Consider the following 22,713-nt stretch of genomic DNA (forward strand, 5'->3'; position numbering starts at 1 on the left):
ATTATACATCAAGTGCTTAGCACTGGCGCTAAAAAATGCTCTGTAACAATGGTGATGATCATAGCAGGTGAGCTCACAGAGGGTTTATAGTGTGCCAGGCTCTAATCCAAACTCTTTAAAAATGCCAGCTATGGCCATCATTACTGTAGGTAAATGACTCACACAACGATACACTGCTTATTAGTGGAAGTTTTGAGATCAGAAAGCAAATTTCGTGAAACCACCCCATTTCTGTCACTGACCCTTTCAGATTTTAGTGATTTCCCTTTTCAACTCCTTCTTAGTTAGAGCAGTTCTCCCAGATGCTAAGTGGAGTCAAGCACTCAACGCCCTCTTCCTAGATGTAAGCGCATTCTGGCTGAGAAACCAAGACACCTACTCAGAAGTATGAACAGAAGAGGAGCCCCCAAGATTTATCTCCCCTTTCTCAACTTGTCCACCCCAGATCCAGACTTGAGCTGGATACAGATCATGAGAAGTCTCAGGAAAGCCTGCAAGACAGCATTTAGTACCAGGAACACCCTATCCTAACCCTGGGAAATCGACTCTAGGTATATGCCATGAACCAGCCACATCCGAGGAACCCTGAGAGGCCTGACCATAGGAGAGCTGGGAGCCCACAGAGGAACCCGATCACCGTAAGGCCACATTCAGACCGGAACAGGTTTCTCTGCAAAAACCTCACCCCATTTTTAGAACATGAATCATGAAGTGAGGCTTAGACTCGCCACAAATGAGCAGTTACTCACAATCAGCAACAGGGTTGACCAAAAGCCACTCAAAACCTCACTGAAGTTTCTGGGCTGCCACTGCAGAGAAGCTTCTTTCTCGGCTTCCCTAACAACACTCAAATGTGGGTGTGGAGAATGCAGCTGACGGATAAGATGAGAGCCTGAGAAATAGATCTGCCTTATGGCAACCTCTTACTATGCATTCATGAGCCCTAGGTGTTCAGAAATGTATTAGGCACCCTTTGAGATACTGAGAGATCAGGCAGCTCGCAATCTAGCTGTAGAGGTGAAGATGCTCAGAACAGCAAACACAACAAATCTGGGAATAACTGCCTGCTGGAGGACACAACGGAAATGCTGCAACAGTTTGGTCACAGAGAGATCTGCAAGGGCTAGAACCATCAGGGATTGAGCAGGACTTTGGATTTGAAAGATATCCTTGGCTGAAAGATACCAGGGCTTCCCTGGTGGTTCAGGCAGTGAAGAAGCCATCTGCAATGCAGGAGACCAGGATTCAATCCCTGGGTTGGGAAGATCCCCTGGAGACTAGGGAATGGCTACCCATTGCAGTACTCTTGCCTGGAAAATTCCATGGACAGAGCAGCCTGGCGGGCTACAGTCCACGGGATCGCAAAGAGTCAGACACGACTGAGCAACTAACACCTGCACTTTTTTCACTTGGCTCTGAACCACCAGAAGAAAAGAGTAAGGACACCCTCGGGACAAGGGTCAGCCTAAGTGACAATTAAGAATCAGACCTTCATGGGACTTGTTTCTGGGCCAGTGAAGAGTTCAGTCTGATGACAACTGGGGAAATGTGGGGAGAAAGGACTGATGGACCTTAAAGCCGAGAAGAAGACTTCAGGGGGCCATGGGAAGCTTACGAGTAGAGAGTGACTCAAGAAATGTGCTTAAGGGAAATGAACAAGCCTGCACTGAGCAGAAGTCTGGTGATGGATGCTATCAGCTGCAACCAGACCCCTGGGTGTCCCACAAAGCCAGGGGTCAGCATCATCGGGAACACGTACCAGGTACTGTGCTGGACCCCACTCTAGGGCCTGACAGTACAAGGGAGAATGAGACAGCATCAGTAGGCCCCAGTAGCTTACAGGAGATTGTCATTAATGACAGTGACCTTAATACAACAATAAGCTTCCTGGTGGCTCAAAGGGCAAAGAATCTGCCTGCAATGCAGGAGACCCAGGTTCGATCCTTGGGTCAGGAAGATGCCCTGGAGAAGGGAATGGCCACCCACTCCAGTATTATAGCCTAGAGAATCCCATGGACAGAGGAGCCTGGATAGCTACAGTCCAGGGGGTCACAAAGAGTCAGACACGACCGACCGACTCACACATGTGTACAGGCTCTTTAACCTATTGTGACACGTTAGCCACAAAACAATGACGGCACCTGGGCAGACAGGTTGTTAAGAGACCACCCAGGGCTTGAGCAGTAGGTGGTCACGAGCTACATCTTAAACGAGAAGAGAGGGCTCTAGCCAAATAAGCAGAGGGGCAACAGCATTCGAGGAACAATGGGCAGAAATGGCAGGTCCAGCTCACCATGAGTCAGGCTGTTTATCTGAAGAGGGCGGCACTGAGCTGAGCGCACTAGAAAAGGAGAGGCTGGAACAGTGACAGTCCTGACTTTCAGAGTTCGAACTCTTGAAACTACCCTTTCTGATCCCACAGCTGTTGCTGTGGTTCAGCCCCTCAGGCTCTCATTCAGACGATTACTAGTCTCTTATCTATCTCCCTTCCCTGGTGGCTCAGCTGGCAAAGAATCCGCCTGCAATGCGGGAGACCTGGGTTCGATCCCTGGGTTGGGAAGATCCCCTGGAGAAGGGAAAGGCTACCCACTCCAGTATTCTGGTCCGGAAAATTCCATGGGCTGTGTAGTCCATGGGGTTGCAAAGAGTCCGACATGACTGAGAAACTTTCACTTTATCTATCTCCCTGCCTTTAGCATCATCCCCTCTAAATCTGTGATACAACTTACTGTGCCAGTGTGGTCTGCCTAAAACCTGAAAATGCCCGTGCCATAGCTCTGCTTAAAATGAACTCCTCAGGGGCTCCTCACAGCCAAAGAGTCCTTTCCCCTTTATGTTATCCAGAGTCCATTTCTGTTGCTTGCAGTGAAGAACTCTGATGTAGGGTACCCTTCTTCAGATCAGTTCAGTCGCTCAGTCGTGTCTGACTCTGCAACCCCATGAACCGCAGCAAGGCAGGCCTCCCTGTCCATCACCAACTCCCGGAGTCTACCCAAACTCATGTCCATTGAGTCGGTAATGCCATCCAACCATCTCATCCTCTGTCGTCCCCTTCTCATCCTGCCCTCAATCTTTCCCAACATCAGGGTCTTTTCCAATGAGTAAGCTCTTCGCATCAGGTGGCCAAAGTATTGGAGTTTCAGCTTCAGCATCAGTCCTTCCAATGAACACCCAGGACCGATCTCCTTTAGGATGGACTGGTTGGATCTCCTTGCAGTCCACGGGACTCTCAAGAGTCTTCTCCAACACCACAGTTCAAAAGCATCAATTCTTCAGTGCTCAGCCTTCTTTATAGTCCAACTCTCACATCCATACATGACTACTGGAAAAACCATAGCCTTGACTAGACGGAATTTTGTTGGCAAAGTAATGTCTCTGCTTTTTAATATGCTGTCTAAGTTGGTCATAACTTTTCTTCCAAGGAGTAAGTGTCTTTTTATTGCATGGGTGCAATCACCATCTGCAGTGATTTCAGAGCCCAAGAAACCCTTTCTCAACTCCCACTAATCCCACTGGTTCCTCATCACCCATGTCCTCTGCATGCTGACAGTATCTTACCTACCCTCATTTATCAAATGATAACAAACTGGTTGGCTAATGGGGCTATCATGTCAATTAGCCTGTGAGGAAAGGGACTGGATTTTGTTCTTGTGATGTCCTCCAACTCGTAGACAAGGGTCTGGTGTTTAGTAAATGTTTATTGGGTAAACAGATGAATGAATGAACAAATTTTACCATATAGTAGTGGCCTCTTCAGGTCTTCTGAACTGGTAAATATATTTTTTTTTAATTTTAAATTAGTTTATCTATTTTTTAACTTTACAATATTGTATTTGTTTTGCCATACATTGACATGAATCCACCATGGGTGTACAGGTGTTCCCCTTCCAGAACCCCCCTCCCACCTCCCTTCCCATCCCATCCCTCCAGGTCATCCTGGTGCACCAGCCCCGAGCACCCTGTATCATGCATTGAACATGGACTGGCGATTCATTTCACATATGATAATTTACATGCTTCAATGCCATTCTCCCATATCATCCCACCCTCACCCTCTCCCATAGAGTCCAAATACTGTTTTATATATCTGTCTCTCTTTTGCTGTCTCACATACAGGGTTATCTTTACTGATTTACTAAATTCCATATATATGCATTAGTATACTGTATTGGTGTTTTTCTTTCTGGCTTACTTCACTCTGTATAACAGGCTCCAGTTTCATCCACCTCATTAGAACTGATTCGAATGTATTCTTTATAATGGCTGGGTAATATTCCATTGTGTATATGTACCACAGCTTCCTTATCCATTTGTCTGCTGATGGGCATCTAGGCTGCTTCCATGTCCTGGCTATTACAAACAGTGCTGCGATGAACATTGGGGTACACGTGTATCTTTCAAGTCTGGTTTCTTCCATGTGTATGCCCAGCAGTGGGATTGCTGGGTCATATGGCAGTTCTATTTCCTGAACTGGTGGATATTTTAGAAAGGATAATTGAAACACTATGTGTAAGGCAGATTGAGAAACAACTTGGACACAGAGCGTTGTCCACCCTCTTTTCTCTTTGATCTAACACTGGGCCATCCCAGTGCAGCAGCCACCAGACACGGGTAACTATTAAAATGTGCTTAGACCAAATGGAGGGCTTCTTCAGGTATAACATACACACCAGATCTCAAAAAGCATAAAAATGTATACAATATCTATTTAATAATTTTTATACTGATTACATGTTAAAGTGGTAATATTTTAGAATATACCAGGTTTAAAAATATGCTGTTAAAAGTGAATCTCACCTGTTTAAGGTTTTTTAATGGGGCAATTAGAAAATGTAAAACAGTACATATGCGGCCCACACTATATTTCTATTAGACAGAACTGTTCCAAAACAGTCCATTATTTTTATCTTTGTTTTTGAAGGATATTTTGCACTAGACATGAAATTTGAGTATGACTATTTTTTTTCTTCAGTATCTTGTCTTTTTGTCCCCGTTGTTCTGACGAGAAGTTTGGTTGTAATTCTTATTTTGTTGTGAAATCTTTGTTTTTCGTTTTGAGCAATTAACTATCAAATGTCTAGATGTGGTTTTCTTATAACTCATCCTACTTGAAGCGTAAGATTTTTAATTTCTTTGCTAATAGTTTCATTATATTTGGGGACATTTTGCCACTATTTCTTCAGATATGTTTTCCTCCATCTCTTCTCCTATTGATCTGTCTTCAAGTCCACTGACTCTCTGTCATCTTCTGTTCTCCTCTTAAGCCCATCCTCTGAATTTTTCATCTCAATTATTCAGTTTTTCACTCTAAGATTTTCATTAAATTCTTTTATAGGTTCTACTCATCTGCTGAAATGCCTTTATATTCACTCATTCTGACAACATTTTTCTTTAGTTCTTTAAACCTATCCCTAAAGGCTTTGACTGCCAAATCCAACATCTGGACCATTTGGAGATTAGCGTCTATTGACGATTATTTTTTTTCACTATGGGTAATATTTTCCTATTTCTTTGCATACCTCACAACTGTGATGAAAGATTGAAGACATTCTGGATTTGATCCTCCTCTGCCGAGTTAATTTTTGCCGGGAGTCAAACTGTCTCACCTTGATCTTGCATAGGCTTGGTCTTCCACTTCATTGGATGAATCTGTGCAAAGTCAGAAATGTTCCCCAGTTCCTCTAACTACTGCAGGACTCAACTTCCAAACTCAACTTCTCTTGCAATTTCCTTGATAGCTCTTGGCTCAGGGTAGACTTAAAGTAGGGCTTACCCTAAAGTAAACGTTGGCAAACTACAGTGATGACCCAAATCGAGCCCTCTGCCTTTGTTTAAAAAAAAAGTGATATTGGAACAAAACCATACCCATTCATTGATACATTACCTATGAAGGCTTTTGCTCTATAACAGCAGAAGTGAGGAGCTGTGAGAGAGACTGAATGGCTCACAGAGCCTAAAATAATTACCATCTAGACCTTTATTTTGTTTTAAATTACCAACTCCATTTGAACTCATAGCCTTTGCCCCAAAGCTACAGATTTCTTGTGACTTTTCTGGATGCTCGGGGTGTTATTAAGGAGGCCTTTCCACTGAGGCTGGGCTGGACCCCCACTGTCCCTCAGGACGGCTCGACCTTTGGTGTCTCTGTCTGATCCTCATCCCTGGAGCCACTGCTTTTGATAAATCACACAGTTTCGATCTGTGCTTGTGCACATGGGCCTGGCCAAGGACTCCCTGGGAACACCAGACACACTGCTGGTCCCTCCCTGTGCCCCAAGCGGCCCTTGGCTCTCTAGAGCCCTGCCCTGTGAATTCCAGTTGCTTCCCTTGCCCCAAACTCAAATCTGTGTTTCCTTAGCTCAGCAGGACTGCTGTGCTCAGCCAAGACTCCAGCATACTGTGCTGCACTCAGGAAATTCTTCCCTGGAAAACAGCCACAGGGACCACTGGGCTCATCCCACGAGTTGCCCTTCACTTAGCATTGAACTGTCGTGCTTGCTGTTAACCAACACCTGAAAACAGGTACCTGCTACGCTTGCTCGGGTTTTGCAGTCGTTTACTGCAGAGGACCAGTCTACTAACCAGTTAGAGCGAGAAGTGAAAGTCCTCCTTGGAAACAATTCCTTACTAACTTGTGTTCATTTCTTTAAAAAAGGAAAAAGAGACTAGTTCAGATCATCTAAACTAGGGGGATTTTATAGTGTCCTAGAAATAATAATTAGAAGTTTTATAGAACTTTCATAAGTCATGCGAAAAGGAAAGGAGGGTTTCATGCAGCTGTATGGATTAAATCCATCCCTTCAGAGCTGAGGCTTTCAGGTTTCAAGTGAAAGCTACTCAGTCATATCTGACTCTTTGCAACCCCATGGACTATACAGTCCATGGAATTCTCTAGGCCAGAATACTGGAGTGGGTAGCCTTATCTCCTGGGGATCTTCCCAACCTAGGGATCAAACCAGGCCTCCCACATTGCAGGTGGATTCTCTACCAGCTGAGCCACAAGGGAAGCCCAAGAATACTGGAGTGGGTAGCCTAGCCCTTCTCCAGCAGACCTTCCCTACCCAGGAATAGAACTGAGGTCTCCTGCATTGCAGGCGAATTCTTTATCAACTGAGCTATTGGGGAGCTGAAACAATGGTCTATTTTGTTAGGTTAGGTGTGCAACATAGGAGCTTCCCGGATGGCGCTAGTGGTAAAGAATCCACCTGCCAACGCAGGAGACACACGAGACGTGCGTTCCATCCCTGGGTCCAGAAGATCCCCCCTGGAGCAGGAGGTGGCAACCACTTCAGTACTCTTGCCTAAGATGATTCCACAGACAGAGGAGCCTGGTGGGCTACAACTCATGAGGCCGCAAAGAACTGGACATGACCAAGCGACTGAATACACACATGCAACATAACAACCTAACATAATTTCTTTAAATCTGAGAATTTAGGACTCCCCTGGTGGTCCAGCAGTTAAGCATCCACCTGCCAATGCAGGGGACATGGGTTTGATCCTTGGTCAGGAAAAATTCCACATGTTGTGGGGCAGAGAACAAGAGAAGCCGCTGCAATGAGAAGCCCATGTGCCTCAACTAGAGAGTAGCCCCCGCTCACTGCAACTAGAGAAAGCCCACCCACAGCAACGAAGACCCAGTGCAGCCATATACAAATAAATAAGTTTTTTAAATAAATAAGTAAATCTGAGAATTTAGTGATCTTCCTTCTATAGCTCTTTGTCATATGTATTCAACTAGGCAGCTACTTTAAAAAATCTCTGCATCCACTTGTTGGGTTTTGAGGTTACTGGCTAATGCCATCCAGCCGGTTATTAGGGTTTCGTGCAGAAACATCTTAAACTAGATCCTGGTGCCAATTCCAAACCCCAAAGTAAAACCTCAACTTTTTCCTGATCAAGGAAAAGCAACTCAAAGTCAAAAGGGAAACTCGGAAGAAAGGAAAAATAAGACTGTAGGAATTCTTTGTATTTCTTTAGAACTTTCTTGTAAAATTGGACATTCAACCAGTTTACACTGAGCATCTACTGTGTGTTCAGGATGCTGCTCAGTACAGAGGTGCAAAATAGTATCAAGAGTGGTTTTACACTCTGTAGCCTTTGTCACAGTGGGCTGTAGAAATCACAGAAGTTTAACCAGGAAGTTAAAGTAACAATGCTGCTTGCTTCATGAATTCTCAGAATAAACAGAAGCTTGGAAGGCCAGACTACCCTGTGCCAAAGACCCAAATCAGATTAAGGACTTGGAACACAGCTTCTTTGCCTTCTTCTTTCAAACTTTTTTCCTTTGTGAGAGAACAGAATTCATGTTCACAGAACCTGAGCAAAGTTTACTGGAAAACACACACATACTCACTTTAATTAACAGATGCCTTGATATTCTTAAAAGCATAAAATAGTTATGCTGGTTGTTTGTTCTTCCTGTCTTGCACCATTTTTTCTTTCATTCTTTCATTTAAATATCTCATTTTTTAAAAAATAAAAAGAGACTGATACCTCTTCTTCCATTGGAAATTGGTGAATAGAATGAATACCCCCGTCTCAAGTCACACATAAAGGAGAAAGAGCTCTAAAAGGAAAGAAGACAATAAATATTTCAACTATTTATTGTTGTTCAGTTGCTCAGCCATGTTCGACTTCCAGTCAGTATGTATCTATGATCCTTCATAAACTCACTCCCCTCTACTTGTCTCTTTCAATCATGTACATCCCAATCCACCATCCCTAGATGTCAGTTTTTGCCCCACCTAAAGTCATATTATTTGTGTGTGTGTGTATATACACACACGTATACAAATACATACACATATAAATATATGTGTATATGCATATGCATATGTATACCCCAAGATTATAATTATAAATATAAATAATCATAAAATTTGATTTTTCTTCAAAATAAACAACCTTGATGGCTGTGCTATCCAACAAGTTCAAGGCTCCACATTCGGAGTCAAGAGTCGAAGTCACAGTTGACTTGCAAAACAGGTTGCCTTTGATCTTGGTGCATTCCTGAGGCAGTGACCCTGAATGGCATCCCTAGGCAGCTGAACAGTATGTCATGTTCAGGGAATGACCCTAGTAGGAGGTCAAGCTTTCAAGTTTCCAGAACACTTTCTAGCACCTTGAACTCTTAGAAGAGGGCTTATTCCATCTTGTAAACTCATCTCAGCTTGCTTCAGTTTTGCATCTGAAAGAGAGACACTAATATTTCCCTGTATGAAAGCAGGAAGCTGGTATGGGTAATTTCTTTTCATTTACATTTTGGATGTTCTATCCTGAGACTGTCAGTTTCCTAGGAATCTTTAGGAGTCTGTGTGTCCCAATGGCCACATTTCCTAAGCATAACCCTAAGCTCTTCCAAGAAGCTTAACAAAATATTGTTGTTATATTTCACTGAAACTGTCTTGGATTGTAAAATGTATCAAATTTCCGAGAGTATAACTGTCAAAAATTGTCTATGAACATAAATAGTTCTTAGAATCCATGAAATACATTCTTATTTTTTATGGTGATGCTTTAGTCGCTCAGTTGTGTCCAACTCTTTGCAGCCCCATGGACTGTAGCCCACCAGGCTCCTCTGTCCATGGGGTTTCACAGACAAGAATACTGAAGTGGATTGCCACTTCCTCCTCCAGGGGATCTTCCTGACCCAGGAATCAAACCCAGGTCTCTTGCACTGGCAGGCGGATTCTTTACCAACTGAGCCACCAGGGAAGCCCGATTTTTTTTATACCAAATACTTACTGAAACCCACAGTTAGTATATATTTACAGGATGCAAAGAAGCTCATGGGTTATTTTGATCCATCTTTATAATAACACTGAGATAAGCAAAGCAGAAATTTCTTTCACTTGATAGATAAGGGAACTGACTCAGAGAAGCTATTTGACTAATCTAAGGTCACACAGCTAACCATGAAACAACAGAGGTGGGGCAGGATCACAAGTCTCTTACTCTAAATTCTGTACTTCTTCCACTATGCCACATTCTGCCTTCCAGAAAATAGGTACAACAGATATGTTAGCTACGTTGTCAACATCCATTTCCTCTTACCATCCAGCACTGGAGGAGAGGTCATTATTGGCATCACAGTAACTCTTATTCCTGCTCTCCCAGCCTCCCTTGAACCTAGGGGTGGCCGCTTGGCTAAGTTCTGGCCAATGACACGGAAATGGAAGTATAGTCAGAAATAAAGCCCTGAGAAGGGTTTTCTGTCTTTGTTTTGTTTTGCACTCCCAATGAAGGTAACAGGGATTACTCACGCTGTCCTAATGGTGCTCACGTTCTCTTGATTACAGTCATGATGGCTGGAGCTACTATAACCACAAAGAAAGGCTCAGAGAGCCACACAGCCACTGATTCTGATGTCACTGAGCCACTGAACCAGTATCCATGATCACTCATCTCTGTATTTATTGTGATGTGAAAAAAAATTAAGTTATTAGAATCAAGCGTTCTGATACTTACAGGCAAATGCAATCCTAACTAATAAAACAGGGAGAGAAAAATTGTGACAAGCAAATTTCTGTGAAGATGCCTGTGATCTCCCCACGTTGGGGTTACTATTGCGATTATGTCTTTGTTCACAACAAGGCAAAAGGAGAAGGGGGCAGCAGAGGATGAGATAGTTAGATAGCATCACTGACTCAGTGGACCTGAATCTGAGCAAACTCCGGGAGACAGTAAAGGACAGGGCACGCTGCAGTCCGTGGGGTTGCAAAGAGTAGGACACGACTTAGCAATCGAACAACAACATAACTCATGGCAAAGGGATTTTTGCAGATACAATGAATGTTACTAATCAACTGACCTTAAGATAGGGTGACTGTACAAGAAACTTAACATAATCAGTGAGCCCTTTAAAGAGAGTTGTCTCCGGCTGGTAGCAGAAGAGGAAGTCAAGGAGCGTCAAAGTGTGAAAAGAAGGTTCTCCACTGCTGAGACAGGGGCCACAGGGCAAGGACCTGAGGCAGCGTCTAGGAGCTGAGAGTGGGACCCAACTGAAAGCCGGCAAGAAAAAGGAGACAATCCTACGACCACAAACAGCTGAATTCTCCCAACAGCAGGCATCAGCTCGGAGGAGATTCTGAGTTCCAGATGAGAACACAGCGGCCAACCCTTGATTTCAGCCTGTCATACCCTGGGCAGAGAATCTACCTGGGCTGGGCCAGCACTGTGATTTTAAAATGGGAGAACTTATTCCAAAAAGATCTCAAAATCTTACAGCTTGGATATAAATTCTTTAGAAAATTTCCCAATATAGATAGGAGACTGAATTTCAACAAAAATGAACTATTACCCATAGTACAGAGTAAATTAAACAATACCAAAAGATTCAATACCATTAAGTTTTATTTATAGCACTTTGGAAAATATTACATGGATTTCTCTCTCCAGAAGGTTTAATTTCAAGAAACTCTACTTAATGCACTGTGGTGACCTAAATGGGAAGGAAATCCAAGAAAGACAGGACATACACATATGTATCGCTGATTCATTTTGCTATACAGTAGAAATTAACACAACACTGTAAAGCAACTATACTCCAATAAAAATTAACTTAAAAACCAGAAAGCTTGATTTCTTTTTCTGCCTTCCTTACTTAGGTCACTGCAAAATTAGTTTGTCTTTCTAGAGACATGGAGTGAGGCTAGAAGGGTGTTCATTTTCAGGGTAAAAAGTTAAACAATTTTGGGTACCTTTCATTTGAACAGCAGGAGCCCATGAACAGTCAACCAGTTTTCTAAAGCAAGAATGATATCATGCCAATGAGTCTTCAATGAGGGATGTCAGCATTTTGGAAGGTTCCAGAGGTGGGATGAAGGAAGAGCGAGCAAAAAGTAGAACCAATTGTGGAATCTCCACCCAAACATCATAAAATAATAGGATATGTCTTAATTCATTCAAAAAATTGTTAGTAAAGGCATGCTAGATATTCAGGATATAAAATAGACACAGATCCTGCTTTCAAAGGGTTTCTATCCAGGAGTGGAAAATAGCGATGAGACAAGGCAACTATAGACAAGTAAGAACCCTGCAAATCAATAAAGGGTTTAGAAAAGGAATAGCTAGGGGCCCTGTAACACACAGAGTGACAGGAGCTCTCTCCAAAGAGGTTCCATTTGACTATTACCTAAAGGATGAGAAGAAGCCAATCATGACAAGAAGGAGAATGTATTCATGGTAGAAGGAACCCAAGACATAAAGAGTCTAAGATGGGAAAAAAATTAACAAGAAAGAACTTGACCTGAGTGGGCTTCCTTGGTAGTTCAGTGGCAAAGAATCTGCCTGCCAACGCAGGAGACACAGGTTTGATCCTTGATCTGGGAAGATCCACCTGCCGTGGAGCAACTCAGCCCATGAGCCACAACTACTGAGCCTGTGCTCTAGAGCCTGGAGCCACAGCTACTGAAGCCTTTGCACCCCAGAGCCCACGGTCTGTAATAAGAGAAGACACCACCATGAGGAGCCCGCACACCGCGACCAGAGAGCAGCCTCTGCTCATCGCAACTAGAGCAAAACCCATGCAGCAACAAGGACCCAGCACAGCCAAAAATAAATGAAATCATATTAAAAAAAAAACACTTGAATTGAGTATAGAGGGAACCAGGAGGATGTGGCATGGGATAAAGTTGCAAAGCCAGTTCACTTTATGAACTATGTAAATACGGGGTCTTATGAGCCAGATTTGGAGAAGGAAATGGCAACCCACTCCAGTATTCTTGCCTGGAGAATCCCATGGACAGAGGAGCCCGGTGGGCTGCTGTCTATAGGGTCACACAGAGACGGACACAACTGAAGTGCCTTAGCATGCATTGGAGGAGGAAATGGCAACCCACCCCAGTGTTCTTGGCTGGAGAATCCCAGGGACAGAGGAGCCTGGTGGGCTGCCATCTATGGGGTCGCACAGAGTCGGACATGACTGAAGCGACTTAGCAGCCACAGAAGCATGAGCCACATGTAGACAGTTAGATTTTATCCTGAGCACTATGAAATGTCAATGAAGAACTTAAAGAAGAATAACAAAATTCAATTTGCAGTTTCAGACTGATTGGAGAGCAGATTGGGAGATGAAAGAGTGGAAGCAAGGAGAACAATTAGGAAGCTACTACCATAGCTGAAACAAAAGACAGTGAAAGCACTCAAGCATCCATCAACAGACGAATGGATAAACAAAACGTGGTTGATAATACAACATAATACAATGGAATATTATTAAGGCTTAAACAGGAATGAAATTCTGACACATGCTAAAATAAGGATGAACTTTGAGGACATGTGCTAAGTGAAAGAAGATTGTCACAAAAGGACAAATACGGTATCATTCCACTTATATGAGGGAATCAAGAGTAGTCAGATTCACAGCAACAAAAAGTAGAATGATGGTTGCCAGGGGCTGCAGGGAGAGTGGGGAGAACGGGAGTTAGCATTTTAAGGGGTCCAGAGTCTCCATTTTGAAAGATGAAAAGAGTTCAGGAGATGAATGGTGGTGATGATTGCGTAGCAATGTGAATGCTTAATGCCACAGAACACTACACTTAAAAATGATTAAACAGTAAATTTTCGTATATATATTTTAACACCATGATGCTCCATCCCAGCCCTCGGACTTGGTGGTGACTCCAAATGGACAGAAAAGGGAAGGGGACCCAAGTTAGGGAGAGCTGCCACGCAGTTAGGGGGAGCTGTCCCTCAGTACCAGGGCACTCTATATCTGAATACTCAGATATAGAGCTGGTTGGAAATGGGGCTTTTCTCTATGAGATTCTTCTAATCTCAGGCTTGGAGGGGGAGGAGGTGGAAAAAAAGAAAATGCTGCTAAATAACTCCATAAATATAGAAACGAATGTCCTCAGTGAAAACTCTATCAGCAGGAGAGGGGCAAGTACCAGGCACATCATAACAAGGGGAGGAAATTCCCAAAACCACAGACAATTTTACAATGCTGAAAAACTGTTAAGCAAGACAATGTGGGTGAGAGTGCTCTGCAGACTGCAAAGTAAGCTCGGCATATTGTTGTCAATCTAGCAGCAGAATGGGGAAAGGGAGAGGGGCCCAGAAAACCAAGTCAGGGGCTTTGCAGACTCTCTGGGGGCCACCACCGTCCTTCCCCTCTGGCTGACCAGGGAAGCAAAGGCGCAGGGGAAGGGAGCAGCTGGGGGCTCTTGCTTTCTTAACAGTGAGGCCCCTAGACCTGTCTTTCACCTCCTCGCCTGGATCCAAGCACTACGCATGTGCAGGCTCACCCTTGTCATCCCACAGATGACCTCCCATCATCCTTCCAAGAGAGGTACTGTTGGTATTAGCACCATTTCTGAGATGACAAAAGCTGAGGCCAGAGAGGTTACATAACCTGCTCAAGGCCGGAGAGCTAGGAGATAGATGTAGGTGCTGGGGTCCCAACCAAAATCTGCTCTGACTTCCAGACTTTTCTAAGACCATTCACTGACTCATTCAACCAATCAACCAGTGAGGAATACCAGCTTACAGTGGTACATGTATACAATGGAATATTACTCAACCATGAAAAAGGAACGAAATTGGGTCATTTGGAGTGATGTGGATGAACCAAGAGTCTGTCATACAGAGTGAAGCAAGTAATAAAGAGAAAAACAAATATTGTACATGCATCTTTAAAAAATAGTACTGATGAAACTGTTTGCAAGGCAAGAATAGAGATGCAGACATGGAGAATGGACATACGGACATGGGGCGGAAGGGGAGGGTGGGACGAATTGGGAGGGGGAGCATTGGCATTGATACACTATCACATGTAAAACAGATAGCTTGTGGGAAGCTGCTGTGTGGAACAGAGAGCTTAGCTCGGTGCTCTGTGATGACCTGGAGGGATGGGATGGGGGCGGAGAAGGGAGGTCCAAGAGAGCGGGGATATATGTATATAAATATAGCTGATTCATGCTGTACAGCAGAAACTAACACAACAGTGTAAAGCAATTATCCTCCAATTTAAAAAGAAAAGAGAGCTTACAGCGTTCCCAGTCCTGGCTCTGTGCTAGAAGTTATGAACAGAGAAGCAGATAACACAGAATCCAAAACGGCCAATTAGCCAATGGCCTCATACTCATGAAGGACTTTCAGTTCAGTTCAGTTCAGTTGCTCAGTCGTGTCCGACTCTTTGTGACCCCATGAACTACAGCACGCCAGGCCTCCCTGTCCATCACCAACTCCCAGAGTTTACTCAAACTCATGTCCGTTGAGTCAGTGGTGCCATCCAACCATCTCATCCTCTGAAGGATTTTAAATATTATTAAAAAGGAAAGAAAGCACATTTAGTCACAGAAATCCACAGAAAGGATTGAGAGATGTGCCTCCTACAACCTTAAATTCAAAGTTCCATTTACCATGCAACCCTTCACAGAGAGGTTGATGGGTGTCACAGCTCCTATAATTACCTTGTATGTACCAAAATTAGATTACATTGGGGGTTTCTATGTGCTTGAGGAGACATTAAACATGTGAATTTGGTTAAATGCAAATACACAAAAATATGCCTAATACTCCTCTAACCCTGTCTTAGAACATTTTCAGTTCTTTACTGGGAACCTTAGAAAAAGGAGGAACAGAAGTCTTTCTCTACCACCTCTAAGAGGCCCTGAACTTGAAATGACAGCAGGGGTTACTAGGGACGATGACCAAAGGTCGCAGGGGTGCAGTGGGAGGGTCACTCAGGGAGCTTCCTGGAAGAGGCTATATCTAACCGGGGTCTCAGGAAGACGGCTAGCAGAAATTCTGCACTCAGGCGGGCTGCCGCCACCCCATTGTCAACTGCAATCAAGGGCACGTCTCTTATTAAACTCTCTAAACCTGAATTTCACCGAATAGCTTCAGAGATCCCTGTAAGGATGAAAAAAAGCTGATGCAGGTCAGACTTCCAGCACAGCTAATAGGAAGGTTCCCGTTGTTCCATGAGTGTTATCTAGTTCCATGATGACTTCCACTAATAAAGGGTGAGTAGGAGTCAGCCTGCTAAAGAAACACAGCACGAACTTGCTGATTGCGTTCCTGCAGTCGTGGAGTTCAGGAAGTGAAAGCGGAGGAAGGGGGAGATCTTAGAAATTTGGGAAGAAAGGGAAGCGAGTGGTGTGAACTTCAGCCTGAGACAGGAAATGGCCTGCTTAGCTGAACGGGAGGCACCGGACAGGTCTAGAGAGTGGAGGGAGCGCAGGCGGAAGCCCCTGTGCGTGGTCACCTATGCGAGCGGAGTCGGCGGAGTACGTACACGGGGCCGAAGTGGGCCTGCGCTGTCAGCCACCTCTTTGGACCCGACAGAAACTCTGTCTAAAGGAGTCCAGTGGTGACGAGAGAACGTGGGACTATCACAGTTTACAGCACAGCTTCAGGAACACAGAACTTGTCTTTTAGAAACTCCTGCCAGTGGTCCCTATACCAAGAATAAGAAGGACCAGAGGAAACAGCACTCAGCCACAGATCTCAAGTTTGATGGATGCTGCTACTGCTACTGCTAAGTCGCTTCAGTCGTGTCCGACTCTGTGCGACCCCATAGACGGCAGCCCACAAGGCTGCGCCGTCCCTGGGATTCTCCAGGCAAGAATACTGGAGTGGGTTGATGGCTCTATATAATAAAGTGAGCTCAATATGGATCTGTGTAGACAAGCACAAAACTTTATTCCCTCAGGCAGATGACAAACAGAAAAACGATGACCCTATACTGCCTGCTTGCGCTGAAATGAAACTTTCCTCCGGGGCTGAACTGCCAACTCTTTAAAAAAAAAAAAAAATTTTTTTTTTTGGCCACGTGCAGCATGTGGGGTCTTAGTTTCCTGACCAGGGATCGAACCCACGCCCTCTGCATTGGAAGCACGGATCCTTCACCACTGGACCACCAGGGAAGTCTCTGCCGCTTCTTCCTTAGTCTTTCCATTGCAGTGGTCAGCATCCCTCCCGCCCAGAGGCCCTCCCACCTGACGCCCCCCCAGTGCCCTGCTGCACAACTCTGGGTGGCGCCATTCACACACCACGCAAAGGGGACACGCCCCCTGACCTGAGTGCTGCCCTAGGGGTACAAAGTCCAGAGCCCTGAGACAGTGCATGTCCTCCCAGCCCACCATTCACACTTGAAAAAACAAGAAAGGCAATGTCAAACGTTCAGGAGAAAATCCCACTTCAAAAGATGATGAAAGTGACACCTTTGGTCATAGGAATCCTTGGGCTCATTCTTCACTCTCCAGAATAAAAACAACAACAGTGGTAGGAAATAACAGTCAAGCCTGGGTACTGAGGAGAATAGGCTTCCCAGGTGGCACAGTGGTAAAGAATCCGCCTGCCAATGCAGGAAACGGGGGTTTGATCCTCGGTCGGGGAAGATCCCCTGAAGAAGGAAAGGGCAACCCACTCCAGCGTATTCTTGCCTGGAAAAATCCATGGACAAAAGAGCCTGGCGAGCTACAGTCCATGGGTTGCAAACAGTCAGACATGACTTAGCGATTGAACAACAACAGTTAGGAGGATGGCAGTTGAACTGAGGGCAGAAGTGAATAGCTTAAGGAAATCAGGAGTACAGAAGTAATTGGGAGTGATTAGAATATGTCACGATTCAAGGCTTGTGAAACCAGAAGGTAGATGTATAAAATGTAGATTTGGGGCCTAGAGAAAAATTAGGGGCAAAAGCTAGATTTCTTTTAGAGTCATAAAAAAAAAAAAGATGATGATGATGTATGAAGCCAAGGGAATGAATCAACGGAGGAAGTAAAAAGACAGACAAAAACAGATGGTTGACTCAGACTTCCCTAGTGGTCCAGCAGTTGAGACTCCGTATGTACTTCCACCACAGTGTGCGCAGGTTTGACCCTGGTCACAGAAGTTCCGCGTGCCAAGGAGTAAGGCCAAAAAGAGAGAGGGAAAAAAGGAAAGACGGCCGACTCTTGCAGCGTGCCTACATATGGCGGGGGTGGGGAGTCCATCAGATGGATAGAGAAAAAACAGAGGCCTCTAGGATCATGAAGACAAGAGAGTTTTCGAGGAAGTAAGCTTCTCTAGTGTTAAATGCTACAAATAGATGTTATAGGGGCTGGGAATGTCACTGCTGACCTTTGAGAAAGTTAACTGGAGTGGTGGTTCCTTGAGGGAAGGCCCATGCCCTTTCTCACAGTATTGCCAAAGCTCCAAGTGGCTGCACAGAAGGAAAGGAACAAGCATTCGTGGAATCAAGTACGGCAGCTAGACTGAACGCCCAATTGCAAGGAGTTAATAATATACTGTGATCACGAGGGACTTCCCTCATTGTCCAGTGGTTAAGAATTTGCCTTTCAATGCAGGAGATGTGGGTTCCATCTCTGGTTGGGGAACTAAGATCTCATATTGTCATTGCTGTTGTTCAGTTGCTTAGTCAAGTTCGACTATTTCTGACCCCATGGACTGCAGCATGCCAAGCTCCCCTATTCTTCACCATCTCCCAGAGCTTGCTCAAACTCATGTCCATTGAGTCAGTGATGCCATCCAACCATCTCATCCTCTGTTATCCCTTTCTCCTCCTGTCTTCAATCTTTCCGAGCATCAGCATCTTTTCCAATGAGTGAGCTCTTTGTATCAGGTGGCCAAAGTATTAGAGCTTCAGCTTCAGCATCAGTCCTTCCAATGAATATTCAGGACTGATTTCCTTTAGGATTGACTGGTTGGATCTCCTTGCAGTCCAAGGGACTCTCAAGAGTCTTCTGCAACACAACAGTTCAAAAGCATCAATTCTTCGTCACTCAGCTTTCTTTATAGTCCAACTCTCACACCCATACATGACTACTGGAAAAACCATAGCTTTGACTTTGTTGGCAAAGTAATGTCTCTGCTTTTAAATATGCTGTCTAGGTTTGTCATAGCTTTTCCTTCAAGGAGCAAGTGAGTGAAAGTTTCTCAGTCATGTCCGACTCTTTGTGACTCCATGGACTATACAGTCCATGGAATTCTCCAGGCCAGAATACTGGAGTGGGTAGCCTTTCCCTTCTCCAGGGGATCTTCCCAACCCAGGGATCGAACCCATGTCTCCCACATTGCAGGCAGATTCTTGACCAGCTGAGCCATCAGGGAAGCCCATTCCCTTCAAGGAGCAAGTGTCTTTTAATTTCATGGCTGCACGCACCATCTGTAGTGATTTTGGAGCCCAGGAAAATAAAGTCTCTCACTGTTTCTGTTGTTTACCCATTTATTTGCCATGAAGTGATGGGATCAGATGCCATAATATTCGTTTTTTGAATTTTGAGTTTTAAGCCAGCTTTTTCACTCTTCTCTTTCACCTTCATCAAGAGGCTCTTTAGTTCCTCTTTGCTTTCTGCCATAAGGGTGGTATCATTTGCATATCTGAAGTTATTGATATTTCTCCCAGCAATCTTGATTCCAGCTTGTGCTTCATCCAGCCTGGCATTTTGTATGATGTATACTCTGCATATAAATTAAATAAGCAGGGTGATAGGTACAGTCCTGGTGTATTCCTTTCCCAATTTGGAACCAATCTGTTGTTCCACATCCGGTTCTAACTGTTGCTTCTTGACCTGCATACAGGTTTCTCAGGAGGCAGGTAAGTGGTCTGGTATGCCCATCTCTTTCAGAATTTTCCAGTTTGTTGTGATTCACACAGTCAAAGGCTTTAGCATAGTCAATAAAGCAGAAATAGATGTTTTTCTGGAATTTTCTTGCTTTTCCTATGGTCCAACGGATGTTGGCGATTTTATCTCTGGTTCCTCTGCCTTTTCTAAAACCAGCTTGAACATCTGGAAGTTCATGGTTCACGTACTATTGAAGCCTCAATTGGAGAATTTTGAGCATTACTTTGCTAGCATATGAGATGAATGCAACTGTGCAATAGTTTGAACACTCTTTGGCATTGCTTTTTTTTGGGATTGGAGTGAAAACTGACCTTTTCCAGTCCTGTGGCCACTGCTGAGATCCCACAGGCCATGGGGCAACTAAGCCCTTGCACCACAACGAAGAGCCTGCAAAACACAGTGAAGATCCCATGTGCTGCAACTAAAACCTGAAGCAGCCAAAAACAAATGAATATTCTTATTAAAAAAAAAAAAAAAAATATATATATATATATATATATATATATATACACACCATGGTCACAGTTTAAATTTTATGACTCTAAATACAGCTGTTGTAAAAGAAGGCAAAAATTTCCCACCTACACAGTGTTAATCGTGATTACAAGGAGGAAGTACTTTTACTATGGAGGAAACACTTTTCTACTTACTTGGCACAAACTGAAATTTATCACTGGGGAGGGGAAAGCTTTTTCCTGGGATCTTCCCTGGCAGGAATTCTCTGAATGACCATAGAAAAACTGCAAAATCTTTCTGCTTTAGTTTCCACACATTTATTAACTGGGGATTGATATCAGTCTACAAAGACCTTGGAAACTGGGAAATAGACTTAACTAGTCTCAAGTCCTATGTGGTCCTCACACGTTCTCCAATAGAACAGCTTGCAGATAAACACTTCTTCCATGGAAGCTTTTTACCAGGTCCTTCCACTTGTTTTGGAGAAGGCAGTGGCAACCCACTCCAGTACTCTTGCCTGGAAAATCCCATGGACGGAGGAGCCTGGTAGGCTACAGTCTGTGGGGTGGCTAAGAGTCAGACACGACTGAGCGACTTCACTTTCACTTTTCACTTTCATGCATTGGAGAAGGAAATGGCAACCCACTCCAGTGTTCTTGCCTGGAGAATCCCAGGGATGGAGGAGCCTGGTAAGCTGCTGTCTATGGGGTCACACAGAGTCGGACACAACTGAAACAACTTAGCAGCAGCAGCAGCCACTTGTTTTAGCAAGACTGAAACTAGGACTGAGAATTATCCAGAAAATACTTCTTCAAAACCCAGTAAAACCTAAGAACTACAAAAATCTCACCTTAAACTTGTTTTCCATATAGAAAGGAGCATTCTATCATTCTCAAGTTGTACTTTAAAACTAGAGTAATAACTATAGCAAATATCTTTTGACTGCTTCTTCTGTAAGACACTGTACTGAGGGCCTTACATGCATTATCTCATCTAGTCTTTATAACTCTTCCATGCAATTAAGTGCTAGTATTAATGTCTATTTTCCAAATAAGAAAACCAAGGTTTGGATCTTTCTCAAGACTACATAAGAAGTAAGTGGAGCTAGGACATTAAACCCAGAATATATCATAAATCCTCATAAGGATCAATTTTCATAGCTGTATAATATTCTATTGCATCACTGACATTGAAAGATACACACTTGATGTCTTTTTAATTAGAAAGATATCTTAAAATAGGAAATGGTGGGACCGATGGCCAGCCTGCATCAGAACAAGGTACGGGTTCCAAATGACGGATCTTTTTCTACTAACAGACCCATGATTCCAGTTCCCCTGGAATGCAGCATGGACAAGGATAAGGATTGAAGGCTCAGACTCCCAGCTAAGGCCTGCCAGACCCATACACTAGAGAGCACCTGGCCTGTGGTGTTCCTCTCTCTTCTCCCTTTACTAGCCCCCATTTTTCTAGAGAAATAGTGGTACATTTGAATGTATCCTAGGCTGGATTCCTTAGAAAACAGAGTCTGAGACTAAGCTTCTATGCCAGGGTTTTGGAGGAATCCCAGGGAAGTGAGAGAGGGAAGAAGAGAAATGAGGCGATGAAAGCAAATGTAGGATGGCGTGGGGCTGGCGGTGGCTTCACAAGAATCACAGCTTCTTGCTCGGTCACCCGGGACTTCCCCAGAGAGCCTGTAGGGAACTGCAGAACCTCAGAAGCTTCCATCAGAGGAAGTGGTGCGAGAGGAAGGGATGGATTTGCCAGTGCCTGCCTGCTTCTTGTTCCCCGTTAGTCAAAGTTCACTCCCTGGTGACGCAACTTCCCCCCTCAACTGGGGTGTATCGGCTGGTCCTTTCAGCAGCAGATGGGGAAGCCAGATCCCACACTCTGCAGGGCACACTTCATTTGAGTCCAGAAGTGGTGAGGGGGAACCCAAGCATGGCCTTGGATGGCAAGATGGTAGAGATCTGGGCTCTACCTCTCCCAGACAGATGAGGCTAAGAAGATCTGAGGTGGTACCCAAGCGGGAGCCAATATAGGAAGGTTAAGCCTAGATGGGAATCAACGCCGATATGCAATCCCACGTATATAGAGTGCAGAAGCGATGCTCTGTAGTTATTTCTGAACTCTGGGCTATTTGTGCTCATTGAGTTTCTGCACCTCCTTAGAATTCTGTCATAGCACATCATCCATTCATTTCCTCTTTATTTATTTATTGAATAAATGCCATTTGATAGCATTTATGTAGCATCTTCTATAGCAAGGCATATTCTAGTAAAATTCAAGGGACAGAGAGAGGGCTCAGACCCAGACTCTGCCTGCAAGAGGGAGACAGGCAAACCAAAGATGATCTCAGTACGGTGTGACCAGGGCCACCCCAGGGGAACCCAGTAGTGCCATGAGTACACAGGGGAGTTGTACCTAGCCCCATCTTGGGGTGAGTGAAGAATAACTGAGGGAAGATGATACCTGGGCAGTGGCTTGAAAGATGAACAGAAATTAGTTAGAGGCGGGGGACAGGACTGGCAGTATGACATCTATAAGCACAAAACGGGACAATACAATATGGTCAGTTAGAGAGTGCTATTTTACTTAGCCATGTTTAAATGATTGTGGTAACATGCAAAGCCATCATTTGTTACCAAAAAGGGTGTGCAACAGATATCCCCGACTCTTA

At 44.3% G+C, this 22,713-nt stretch overlaps 1 protein-coding gene across 11 annotated transcripts in view; it reads right to left on the minus strand.

Annotated features, from left to right (window-relative positions):
• Nucleotides 1–22,713, minus strand: part of STON2 (stonin 2) — a 167,509-nt gene that overhangs the window by 129,257 nt on the left and 15,539 nt on the right. Inside the window, exons 2-3 of one of the 11 annotated variants that reach the window (XM_081510620.1) lie at nucleotides 19,889–19,964; nucleotides 8,497–8,569 (exon numbers count right to left, since the gene is read on the minus strand). The exons of the other annotated variants lie outside the window; for them this stretch is intronic. The gene's annotated coding sequence lies outside the window, so the exon portion shown is untranslated. The remainder of the gene's footprint in view (nucleotides 1–8,496; nucleotides 8,570–19,888; nucleotides 19,965–22,713) is intronic. 11 annotated transcript variants of the gene reach the window in all.

This window comes from Giraffa tippelskirchi, chromosome 7 (genome assembly GCF_054371585.1).
Source record: "Giraffa tippelskirchi isolate mGirTip1 chromosome 7, T2T-mGirTip1v1.2.pri, whole genome shotgun sequence".
Classification (NCBI taxonomy): domain Eukaryota; kingdom Metazoa; phylum Chordata; class Mammalia; order Artiodactyla; family Giraffidae; genus Giraffa; species Giraffa tippelskirchi.